Below are 13,419 nucleotides of genomic sequence, written 5' to 3'. Positions count from 1 at the left end.
AGGTCCCCTTAAAGACTCTCGCATATTTTGGCTTGGATTAAAACCTTTTTGAGTGTGTCCAAGCAGAGTTAATCTCCTGCACCTCTCAGATATTCTGGGGTATGATTGAAAGCACTTTTATAGACATGGACTTGTACAGATAAAGAAATATATTGATTCCTGTGCCTTCTCCATGGCATGGTAGGCTTCGTACCTGAGACCATTATCCAAAGTACCGTCAGCAATTAATCTTTTGGGCAGTGTGTAATCACCCAAGGTGTACAGGGCTAAGTTTCAACTCGATAATGGCACAGAAGGGCAGTGCAGAGGGGGACGAGGAAGGAGCACCAACGCACCATTTGTTTGCTATGCTTATCAGGAAAGAGGCACTGGCAAAGGTTGTCTGGTGTCCAGTGATGTTAGGGTTTCAGGCAGGGTAAAGGACATAGTAGAAGCCCTCCAGACTGAGTATTAAAAATGAATGTGTGTCTTTTCAATATATTTTTACAGGAGGGAAGAGGGAGAAAAAAAACCGGTGAAACATTCCAGATGCTTGCCTGCAGTAAAGCATTTCTGGCTGTTAGTTCCAGTAGGTCATTACTGCATTAATTTGGTGTTTAATTAAATGCCTGTGCAACAGACCATTTATTTGTTATCTAATATTAGCTTTAGTTCTTATCAATTAAATGCTAGCTGAGGGCTTGATTCACTTACATTTTATGTCCCCTTACACTCTATTTTTTATAAACAAAAACCAAGGACTCTACACAGAGAGAAGATTTACACCCCCAAATTTCACAGTGTGTATAATGCAATATGCTGAAGTGCTTAGGCAGAAGGTGCTGAAACAAAGGGAGGATTTTTTTCGAGAAAAGGAAAAAGGCATTTTGTTTTCAAACTATTGAGAAACTAAGTGAGCTACACAAAAAAATGCCTCTTACAGCATGTTTCCAATGATGGTCTAAGGTAGATCATCATACCTCTGATTTTATTTGTGAATTTTATTTTTTATTTTAGGAAGTCATATTTAGAACAATGTGACTTTCCACTGGGGCTTCTTTCAGGTTATCCATTTTCCTCTCCCCAAAGCAGAGGAGTCTCTGATGCTTGTTTGAAAGCTGAGCTCCATCTTAGGCTCAACCTCTGCCTTTCATGGATATATGTTTTCTTGCAGGACTTAAAAAAATTCTTAATGTTGACAATTCGCTAATATTGGAGTTTTGGGGTTTATTTATTGCTCATAATAATTGCACAAAAGCGTCAAAAAAAGCTTATTTTCTTCCCTGTGTGGGTGGGGAGGCCCTGGCACAGGCTGCCCAGAGAAGTTGTGGATGCTCCAGCCCTGGATCTGTTCAAGGCCAGGCTGGACAGGGCTTGGAGCAACCTGGGATAGTGGAAGGTGTCCCTGCCCATGGCAGGGGGTTGGAACTGGATGATCTTTAAAGTTCTTCCCAACCCAAACCAGTCTGTGATTCTATGATGACTATTTCAGAAGTGTGCTCTTGGTTGGAAGAGTTTCTAGAAGTCTGTCTCACTAAGCATTCAGAATAGAGTTGTCATTCCTGTCCATGGAAATTGGAGCAGTTAAACCTCTGCTACGCACACACCTTTATAGAAAGAATTGTTTGTGCTGTCCTACAAGACTGTCTTTGCAAACAACACCAAATCTCTCTGAACACCTCTGGTCAACTTTATTTGGAGGCTTGACTCATATCTTTCTGCATCTGGATTTTAGGGTCAAGCATCCTAGAACTAGTGCAACAGTAATAAATGTACTGGGTATCACTGATCCTACAAAATCAGGTTGGACAGAAAAGTCCTTGCACTCCATTTGTTACTCGGTACACTACATTATGATACATAACCTGTTAAGTCCTGAATGTTTGACAGTAATGACCTGTTAATTGGGTGAGAAAGACACTTTAGAAAAGTAATTATTAGATTTTATTATCAGAGCACACCTTCTTGTAGCGAGAGAGGTTGTTTTACACCCAGTTTGGAAGGTATCCTTTGATCAGTAATGCAATCTAAATGAATAGTCAGATCTATCCAGCTATCTCAGAGTCTCAAGAGTGGTGGCCTCTATTTTGGCTGTCTTTCTTCTGCGATAAATGTTGAACACTATTTTAGAATTGAGCTTTTTCTGTTTTTCTACAAGTAACTATTTGAATCATGTCAAATATATGTTAAATTATACACCTAAAATAAATTTCCTCTGGATTTTATGAAATTCATTCTTTTTGTGAATTTGAAAGTCACTTTCCTAACAGTGAAACAGTATGGTAAAGCCTAGTAAAATCAGATTGACTCTCACTGTCTCAGTCCCATTAAAGGCTGCTTTCAGAAGTCAGTCATTGTAAAATTGTTTGCTGCAGTTTTCGAAGCAGTCACCTAAGAGTCACATTTTTAAAAAAACCACAGCTGAAATTCAGGATGAATTCCAAACATGATCATGTACTTTATATATGGGTTTGCAATGACATAGTTAAGTTCAAAATCATTTATTACAATCCAAGCAATGGAGAAATATGGATAACGCAAAACCTTTTGTTTCACAGATGATAGATTTATCTTCAGTGTTGTCATCATATTGTTATTTGATTTCACGAAACTGAATTCTTAAACAGGTTGTAAGAAAGGAGTGGATAAAATTAGCCTATTACATGCGCACTTTTTTTTTTTTGCCTACAGTTTGCAGGCAGACACAGTTTCACAGAAGTCAAAGAGTAGAGATCATAATTCAGCACAGGATTTGACAAAAAAGAGCGCAGTTTCTTTTGACAGAAGTGAAGCTGAGAAGCAGGATAACCCTTAAGAAGTAGACATTTGTTGGTCTCTGTGGTATTGGGAGGCATTAAATACCGTGATACAGTGGGAATTGCAGTGCTCTACATAGAGTTGAATTGGATCAAATCGAATTGAATCAAATCAGCAAGAATAGCAGTCTTGCAGAAAACAGCAGATGTTTACATGATTTGCTCAGCTGAGATCCAAAATCTGAGCCACAACAGTGACTGAGAAACACCCAGCAAGGTCAAATCTTCTGGTTCGTAGTAACATTTATATGAGTACAGCCAACACAATTATCAGACCGATAGGGACCCTTCTGTCTACTGAAAGACATCTTTGTGTGGCATTTAACAAGGGAAAAAAGAAAGTACAGGAAAAAAGAAAGGGTACAGGAAAAAGAAGGAGTACCCACTGAAAAGGACTCACAAAGCAAAAGTGATAAGGCAAGTGGGACTGAAGTAGAGAGATTTGGGGTAATAAAAAAGTGGATCTCTGGGTCTAAAAAATGTGGGGAACAGAGATGAATAGATGTGGAGAACAGGTTAAAAGATGAAACACAAAAATCTCCCACATTATACAATGCTGATGGAAAATACATTCATAAATGTAGAAAGCAAGAATGAAATGCAAAGTTAGCCTCACCCCTCACTCTCCCCTCCAATGCAGACTCCATAGACAGATCCATGCACAAGAAGAAGTTAATACAGAGGACCGACTGCACAAAGACAACATTTCAATCGTAGAACGAGTAGGAGACCTCAAAAACGGGGGAAAAAATGAAGACACTTTGTGGAAGGAGCTGAATGCTCTGTATTAAAGGGGGCTGAGAGAGTGAAAAAGCCCTTTACTCCATCTGATGAAAGTCCCTAGTGAAACAGATGCAGTGAGGAAGGGAATGTATGCTCCAATTAAGGTCGGACATGAAAGGACCAACACATCTCCCTTGTGAGCACATCCAAAAGGCAAGGTGAAAACATTCTGGGGATGGAAGTTCAAGGGGGTCTACTGTGTCGAATCTCATTAGGTCCAGATGGATATCAAACTGGGGGATGTTTTCAGAATTATCTGCGTCAAAAATGTTGACAATTCTATGAACTAGCAGCCCTTTTGCTTCTGTGTACTGAGTATAAAATCATCTTCCTATCCCATTTGCTGTTTTTACTTTGGTCTTTCTTGCAAATCCTGACCATGGGGTAGTTAATATACCTTAAACTAAAATCCCAGTGGACTTCAGACATTAAATTTTCACTGTGAGGTAAAGTATAGGAATTTAATGCTCACATCACATGCCTACTTTCCAACAAAACTTCTGCTTGTTCTTTACACAGACGAGCTAAGCTAATTATCTCATTTTCAGTTAAACAAATAAATAAACATATGCCCCACTTCCGTGAAAGAAGTCAATGAGGACAGTAAACTGAAATCTTACATGCAATTGTAGTACTGGAGCTCTCCACACAGAAATGGTTTTTAACTTCCTTCACCTAAAAACTTTAGCTTTTTAAGACTGGTGGAAGTTTTGTCATTAGTGTCAATGAGTATGTGGCAGAAAATAGGCTTTATTCCAAAAATCAGAGAAATGAGTGGCATATAAAGTATTGCTAGTGCAAGGGCTGTAATTTAAACACCACATAAACTGAAGGGATGAAACATGAATGACTTTTATATCACACGTGATTTGCACAAAATTGTGTTACATACAATTTGGAGAGCTCTGCTGGTTTTAACAGGTCAGTCTTCACTAAAGCGTGACACAATATTTGTGTCCTCAATAGAGGGAAGTGTGAGTGGGAGCTCCCATCTCCACTCCGTGTTCCTGGATCTCTAAATGACCTCGTATGAAAAACCTGACAGCTGAGGTATGGTGCAACTAAAAGACAGATTATCTCCATTGTCCTTTTTTGTCTGCACTGCTTTTCCTTTTCTGATGTGGGGGACGGTGGAGCTGGTAGCAGGAGAGGAGCTACCATGGGTAGATGTCATGGGTAATGACATCAAAACTGAGATATTCAGATATCAGTATTCATAGCAATCATGTTAATATATTTTAAAGAAAAAGAAAGCACACCATGCCTCAAACCTTTCCCTGCAAATGTGTCTCAAAAATTCTCATTTCTCATCTAACTGGTTTTAAATAAAAGTAAGCTCACATCACTCTGAATTAGATCAACATCAAAATGAATGAGTAAATAAGGAAAGAAATTATTTACATGATATTTTGTTTCAGAAGGGCTCCTTCCACTGATGAAGAAATTGCTATTCTTTGCCAGAAACATTAATAGCACTTTTCTCTCGTCCTCACACTCTGTGTGCGGTGTGGCTCTGTTGTCCATTTCTCCTTCCCAACCGACTCACCACCAGCGCTCTATCAGCGCTGTTATTCGGAGAGCAGTGGCCCATAAAACGAAGATAACAAGTCCCAACTCCCAGCAAGCTTCTCCTTGTCAATGAGAGATTAAAAATAATGGTCAGGGGCTATGAAATGGTATTTGCAGCTAACTTTACAAATCTTCATCCACAGCATCTGAGAATTTTTACCCCTTTCTAATTTTCTGCAATAGCTTGAATTTCTCCTCATTAGGTTTCACTGTGCAGGAAAAAAAGGTGGTATATGGCTTTTCTGCTCAGAAAATATATCATTAAAATAGGTACGCAGGTTATCATGTTGATGTAGCTCCCTACATAGACAGATTGAAGGATTTTAGGTAAGCTTTAAAGTTATATATGAAATATTCACTCAATCACTTTATTATTCTCTTTATAAACCACCATACAAACTCACAGGGAAAGTGAGGAAAATGAAAGTCCACGTCCTTTTGCTGTAGATTTCTATGAATGCTAACAAATAAACATATATTATTGGGCTAGCAGTGTTGCAAAGTCTCTTCAGCTTTGTCCATCTGTTAAGAAGGCTGTGCTTATCCTCCTTTGAAATAACTTCTTAAAATCCCTCTCAGATCAGACACAAGTTTGTCAAGAGTCTCGTAGTGCTCCGCCTGCTAAAAGCCCTTAAAATTCTCATACTTGGAAAGACTAAATTCAGGCCAAACCCCAGGCTGTTACTCACTCACCTCTAAAACCCAGTGTAAGCATCACATTAACCTCAGGGCTCTCCAGATAAGACTATTCTTTGGTAGATTTGCCAGGGCATATTCAGATTGACTTGACATTTGACTGCAAAGTGTTTGTATCTCAGTACAAGCATTGAATCATTTTGATAGAGTTATTTAGCATTCTGTTTCCAAGAAAGTTTTCTGCTTAAATCCTGGCTATCCCAGGCTTCCACAGTCAACTGTTCTCCTCACTTTATTAAAAAAAAAAAAAAAAAAAAAAAAAAAAAAAAAAAAGTCAGGAAAGAAGAGCAAGAAGAAGAAGAGGAAGAAGAAGAGGAAGAAGAAGAGGAAGAGGAAGAGGAAGAGGAAGAGGAAGAAGAAGAGGAAGAGGAAGAAGAAGAGTTGCCCAGTGGCACTAGATATGATTAGAAAAAGGAGCTAACAATTTCAGTAAACGTTATTTCCTCATTTTTAATAGATGTCCCTTTTACTGTGAGAATTACAAGCATTTGACTGAGCTCAGAGCACTGACAGAAGGTCAGAGGTGGCTCCTGATCTTGCTGGCTGCAAGAACTAGCAAAATTTACACCTACACCTTCCTGTAAGTGCTGGCATGTAATTTCCAACCATATATGACTTTTTTTTTTTTTTAAGGAAAAGGCTCTTAAATCTTTCACTAATCATCTTGCAATTTTACATGAAACGTCAGTCATTTACTAACCACAAATTGATCTACTTTCTTCTGGTCCAAGTAGCTGATGTGTGGCTCAGAATATCTTCATCTATATCATAGAATCCCTGTTTACCCAACAGACTTTTACCAATGAAAATTTGGGATTAATTCAATGAATCCCAGTAATCTATATCAGTTACTACAGAGGCCAAGTTGTACTTATGACCATTCAATAACCACATTATTTTGAAAAGGTATAATGAAATATAGTAATGTGTTTCTTTTTTGGATTTTTTTAAAGGATCAGAATCCTAAAATCTAATTTTTATTTCTGTTCTCTCTGTGCAGAATTGGATTTGTGCGAGTCAGAATGAAGATGAACACTAGCTTGATATTTCAGTCTGCTGCTGTGAAATACGAAAGAATAAAGACATGCCATTGTTTTGCCATTGTTACTGGATGCACAGTATCCATCCTCAAACTCTAGCTGTACTAAGCCAAAAACTCCCCCTGGATTTTCAGCCCTGTATTTCATACCTGGATGCTTTATAGTAGACTAAACTTGAAGTAGAAATCCATGAAGAAAAACAATTTGGATGAGGCATTGACATTAGATGAGGATTTTTGATTTGGTCAATTAACTACAAACAAATTCTATAACAACTTAAAGAGCAAAATACTTTTTTGCACCACCACACTGAGATATCACCTTGGTTCCCCCAAGCGTCGCTTTTCCACATGGCCAGTGCATACGGCTACTGAAGCACCAACAAAATATATCCAGAGCTCCAAGTGACACTGAATATACTTAAAATTGTTCTGATAGGACCAGAGATCCCTCAGTGATTGACTGACACTGAATTTTTGTCCTGTCTTCCCAAGGTGAAAATTAGGACAAACAGATACACAAAACAGACAACCAGAAATGTGGAAGAATGACAGACATTCAACTCGCAAACTGGGTCTGTCATAGTCAAGGATACAGCCCTAGGGGTGGGTCAGCTTCATGGTCCACATCAAAGATCTCTGCTGTCACGGAGGCACATGTTTTTGGCTGTCATGAATGGTACACCGAGATGATGCTCAGGTGAAGTGACTTGTAAACAGTTATCTGTGACTGAGCTTTCTCACTGATGGATGGCAAAAAGAATAATAAAGACTGTTCTGTTTTATCCAGGATTGAATGGAATCACTGCAAGGATATACATTTCCAAAATATATTTGGAAAAATCCCACTGCAGGTGGAATTAACAAAGACTCTTAATTTTTTTTTCTGTACATTTCCATTATATTTCAGAAAAAAAAAAGTCAGGGCCAATTGCTAGGACAGCAGGAGGAAAGAATGTGAGGACATAATCTAAAACTGTGGTTGCATTTAAGTATAGGAGGAAAATCAGACTCATTTGAGAAAGCTAATCAGAACTAAAATAAAACCAAACCAAACCAACAAACACCCATCCACCAGAAACACTGATTTCCACCTGAAATAACCTGATAATGTAGTAGTTGCTTGAATATTAAACACTTAGCCTCAGATCCTTGCACATTATTAAATCCCTGCGCTACTTGTTATGGAATAAAGACCTTGAATGTCCTGTAATATATCAAGTAAGCATCTTCATACCATCTATGAATTTTGATGTACAGACTTCTTGAACAAGAACCATTTTTTCAATGTGTATCTTTAAAATCTTTTTATCTTTCTTTATCTCTTTCTTTCTCTTTCTCTCTCTCTCTCTCTCTCTTCTCCTCCTCTTTTATCAGATCAGCATTTTTTTGGTCAAGTTTTTTTGACCTGCTCAGTGTGAGATATGTAGGTTGGGGAACAGGTAAGACTAGATCACTTGTTAAAATAAAATTAATTGGTGTCCAGGCACGTGGAAACCTTGAAATACATGATAATAAGGTCAAAACCATACTCAACACATGTGAAAACATGTATTCATGTGTAGTTGCTAAACAGAGATGTAATAAAAGAACCTTAACCAATTACTTCAACCTTCATTACCTTTCAGGTTGAACTCAGATGACCACTGATTTTGGAGTACAGCCAGAATATATAAATTAAAGACACTTCTGCCCAATACCCAGCTGCTTCTTAGAGTGACAGAACTCTGGGCTTTTGCCATGTTGAGCACTGGCAGGTGAAAACACTCAAGTGAAGGAGCCAGGTTTCCAAAATTCTATTATGTACTTTTGCTGTAGACTTACATGTGAATTTGGGTCAACCATTCTAAAATGTGGAGTTTGTTATTTAGCAAACCAAATGGTTTCTAATGTGGTTAAGTAATGTTCCAAGCAGATATTTAGCTCCAGATGAAACTCCCTCAATTTTTGTGCCTAAAACATGCTCCTGAGTCCAGGGACAGTTTGAAGATACAAGTCTTTGACCTAAGTGTCGTCGCCTCATGACATTCTGAGCTCATCATCCCCCGCTTCCCCTGAGTTCTTGGTGCCTCTCCAGAAAGGCATCGATCTCCTGTAGATCTTTTGTCACTGGTGAATGTCCCAGAGACAAAAGGAGGTTAGAAGTTGCTCTGGGTGACTATGCATAGACAACTAAATGTTCTCCCCAGTGTTTAGCCAGCTTGACCTACATTCAATTATACTGAGTAAGATTGTTGCCAGAAAGCTCGTGTAAGGCTTCAAAGAATGTACTTTTGCTATTATTTGACACATGTAAGGACAGAAGAGCCAAGGTTATTACCTAGCTTGAATAATTTAGGTTTTTGAAAACTTTTAATGTCCTAAAATTGGATTTTGTGGTGAAACCAAGACTTTCAAGCATGTCTTCCATGATGATGTCCAATCATGTTCCATGTGAAGTGAGGTGTGGTCACACAGTACTGAAGTAAAAAGATATTTACACCTGGGCACATAGCTGGCTCTTGGTGGTAATTGTCATTATGGCATTATTTGAGGCCAGCTGGTTTTCCCCCCCTCAAAAGAAAAAGAAAAAATAAAGTAGAGCAAAATGTTATCTCTTTATTGCTAAGACTCTTTGAAAATGAAAAATATTGATTATTTTATCATTTTTGCTGGTAGATAAGAAGAGTCTGGACAGTCAGTAATTCAAAGTGTTACCATTTTTGTGCAGAAATTTATTGCATTTCTGACAATGAGATACTTAGACATCTACAGGGATTTGTTGGGAGTTTATTAAAAAACCTTGGGGTGCAGGTTGGTGTAGACGCTTGCTCTTTTTTTCCAGGAAATCCCAGTATAGAAAGTCATAAAGTGCTATGCTGAAAAATGTTTGGGAAGGAGCACCATACATGCAGAAACATCCCTCATTGGCAAAATCTGAAATATAGTGTGTAGAAGTAGCGCTACTGCCAAAATAGAGAACAGTAAATTTCTGGGCTGGGTTTTGAGTTCTGCTGTTCACCTCTTGGGGCTTTTGGAAAATCAGTTTAGTATCCAGGGCTTTGAGCAACCTGGTCTGGTGGGTGGTGTTCCTTCCATGGCAGGGTGGTTGGAACTACCTTATTCCAATGATCCTTCAGGTCGCTTCCAGCCCAAACCATTCTATGATTCTCTCTTTAGTGGATTACTTTCTCAAGAAGAAAGTGTTGTTTTGGGGTTTTTTTTTAAGGCAACATTAGGAACAGAGCTTCAATCTTTGGCTGCAGTCTTTTAAGTATTTCTATTCTATGTCTGGACTGGTGTTATTCAAAAACAGGAAAGGCTGAACATGTGGATATGTAAGGGAGAGAAAGAAAGAAGAGAGACACACTGAGAGAAGATCACTGGATCAGATATTCAATTAAATTCAATTCAATTTTAGGCTTAGTCTTCTTCTCCACAGTTTGTTCCATCATGTACAGCAGAAGAAATAGGTCCAAAGAGAGATATGAGAGCTTCCACTTCAGATACCATCAAGCTCTTAGCCAAGACAGTGAAATCTTGCATCAGAAGTTGTCTCCCACTATCCCACGCTGGTGGGACACTTAGTGACACAAAGCTATCAAGTATCAAGAACAGCCCAAAATGTTATAAAACAAATATGGAAATACAGAACATACTTTAGGACACGCAGTGTTTTCCAGCCAAATATTCCATTGCAGATTTGAGCAGCACAATATAATTTAAGTATTCGAACATCTGTTTAATCCTTACTTATCTATTCAGTGTCCTGTCTTCTTTCAGGTTCCTCTCCCCTTACAGTTTTTAATATTTGGAATAATTTTTATGTTTGGCAGCAGCAGATGGATCCTAAGCACCTGTGAAGTCATTAGTTTAATAACACAATTGGTAAGTACAGTCATCCTCAGTGAAGGGCAACTGTTACAATTATCTCACTAATTTCACTGTGTAAATGCATCATGTCAGGGACAGCATCTGAAAATCATTTAATACATTTGAATAGCATATTCATTATCAGTAATATGTATGTCCTCCTTTTTTTGGCTTACAGGCAGAAGAAAAGAGCAGGTAAGAAAGACAAAAAAAAAAAAAGCAAGGGAAAAAAAGAAACAAGAAAAAGCAAGAAAAAAGCCAAAACACAGACCCCAGAAAGTCTTGACTTTTAAAAATAAATTATAAAATTAGCTGATGAACAAAATTAATCCAAGCTGACTTGAATTTGAATTCCGTCAGATGGAGTAAAAAGTGCCCTAGGTATATAAACAAGCTTTGGTGATAAATAACAAGGCAGCAAGCCAAGGGGAAAGTGTTTATAAAAGGGATTTGTGTTTGGTGCATTCTCATTTGGCAGTCTTATTAATGATTTAGAAGAAGGTGTAAACACCACATTCATGATTTTAGGGAATGCTGGTGTGCTACAAATGCCAATGAGTTAAAACAAAAAAAAAAAGAAAATAAAAGAAAGAAAGAAAGAGAAGTAATTCTGTAAAGAGTCTTCTTTTCCGTGTCTCTGTGTCTTGGCCTAAAAGGGAATATTTTCTCTTCTCCTATGTGCCTAACTCTTCTCCTATCTTAATTTTATCAGAATCTGTACAGCACCCCAGAGCCATCATTATTTTTCTTAAGGTGTCCTTTTGTATAAATCCAAGTTCCTCCATTTTTCTCACTTACTTTTTTTGACAGTTTGTCAGAGAGCTAAAGAACATGTAAAATAAGAATGTGGAGACATGACCTTAACCACCGAAGTGGTTTCTGTGTTGGGTGAACAGTGAAACTCTGCCTTTTGGTGCAGGGATGATAAACCCAAGCGAGGAAAGACTTCTCTGACAATAAGGTTGTTGTCAACAGCAAATTATCTCCTGTAGTCATCAAAGGGTTTGTGCAATGCTTAAAGTGAATATTTGGAAGTGTTGCAATGGAAATACAGAAGTCATGGGTGGAACGTACATCTTTGACAATCTTGAGATATGACCCAGCAATCACATAGGGCCATTTCAACCCCTTTTGGACCCAAAAAATTGATCAATGGATTCATTCCATGCCTTGATTTCTTTTACATAGCAGTTGTTTTTTAATTGTTAAGTGCAATTCTCTTGAGGAAAACTTTCACTGATTGTTTGTCAGCTCTTTCTCTAAGGTCTAAAGCTGTCTGGTTTATACAGCTATGTAAAGATTTTATTTAAAAAAAAAAACAAACCAAAACAAAAAAACAACAGAACAAAAAACCAACAAAACAACAGCAAAAAAAAGGAGTTATTTCCTTGAATTCCTTTTTTTGCCCGTTTCCCTATCCCATCCTAATAATGTGAAGGGTTATTTTATTCTCTGAAAGAGTCATCTGGATCTCACTAGTAAAATTGTCCATGGAATAACAGAACTGATAAAGACCAGTGTTCCCTGGACCATGTCGCTTTGCCCAAGTTACTCTTTCCCATCTGTTTGTGAAGTAGTACAAAATACTAGTTACAATTTTCCATCCTCAGAGACAAGAATAGAAATTGATCCTTAAACAAAAGAACTTAGAAAGGGGTATTGATCAGATTACAAATGAGGTCTGAGAGGCAGGACTAGGGCAGGAAAACTTGATCCTTCTGTCACATCTCTTCAATGGCTTTGCAGATCTGTACTCCTCTGTCAAGGCCTGCTCAAAAGCACAGTGAAGTCAATGGAAAGAGCCCTATTAATATTGATAATTGATTTTAGGTGCGACTGAAGTGTTGGGAAAGGGCAGAGGTAGTCCCTGGTTTCTGCTGCAATCTGTCTGCTGTTTCTAGATGCTGATGCTTCCCACTTAATCTAATTCTTATCTCAAACCAACAAAACCCCTGCCCAGCCAGCAGCTTTCTCTCAGAATCTGTTTCTACTCTAACTGCATTCCTGTACAAGCATTAAACTCATCTCAAAACTCTGCTGCTTCTCTCTCTTACCTTACTGACCAAAAATTATTTTCTGTCTGTGCTGATTTATTTTCCCCTTTTAGCTAAAGAACTTATCTTCCTTTCTGCTTCTGTACTAGCACTTCTCCTTGTCTGCTTCTTTTAATTATTTCCCAGTCCTTCTCCATGAATCCTTATTTTTCTTCTGCAAAATTTTCTCACCACTTCTGCCCACACTCCTCAGCTGTCTCCCAGATATTTACACTTTAATGTTTTCCATGTTAGAGTGTGACTCTACCACTGTTGTTTTTCTCACTCTCCAAACACTGCAAAACTATTTTTTTTCAAAAGATAAACCTCCTGAATATCTGTGTGTTTTTCCATATATGTTTTCCTCATATGTATTTATATAAAAATATATGCATATACATCCTCACAAAAATACACAAATTTTGAATCCTTAGTGGATATTTCAAAGTAGTAGAGAAAATTTAGATATTTTAATGGAACAGCTTTTCACTGAAATATTTCTGCTCAAACTGGAGAAACGTTAGGAAATATATTACAGGATTCAACTCTGATTTTGGGAAGGTGTGTGGATCTAGGAATTGAATGAAAGGGTTCTGGCATCTTTAAGTTTACACAAACCTGTGGTTATGCTGCTAGCGATGTCCATCCAGAT

This window comes from Corvus cornix, chromosome Z, assembly GCF_000738735.6.
Source record: "Corvus cornix cornix isolate S_Up_H32 chromosome Z, ASM73873v5, whole genome shotgun sequence".
Taxonomy (NCBI): domain Eukaryota; kingdom Metazoa; phylum Chordata; class Aves; order Passeriformes; family Corvidae; genus Corvus; species Corvus cornix.
The sequence above is the reverse complement of the archived record's forward strand: the minus strand, read 5'-3'. Positions refer to the sequence as shown.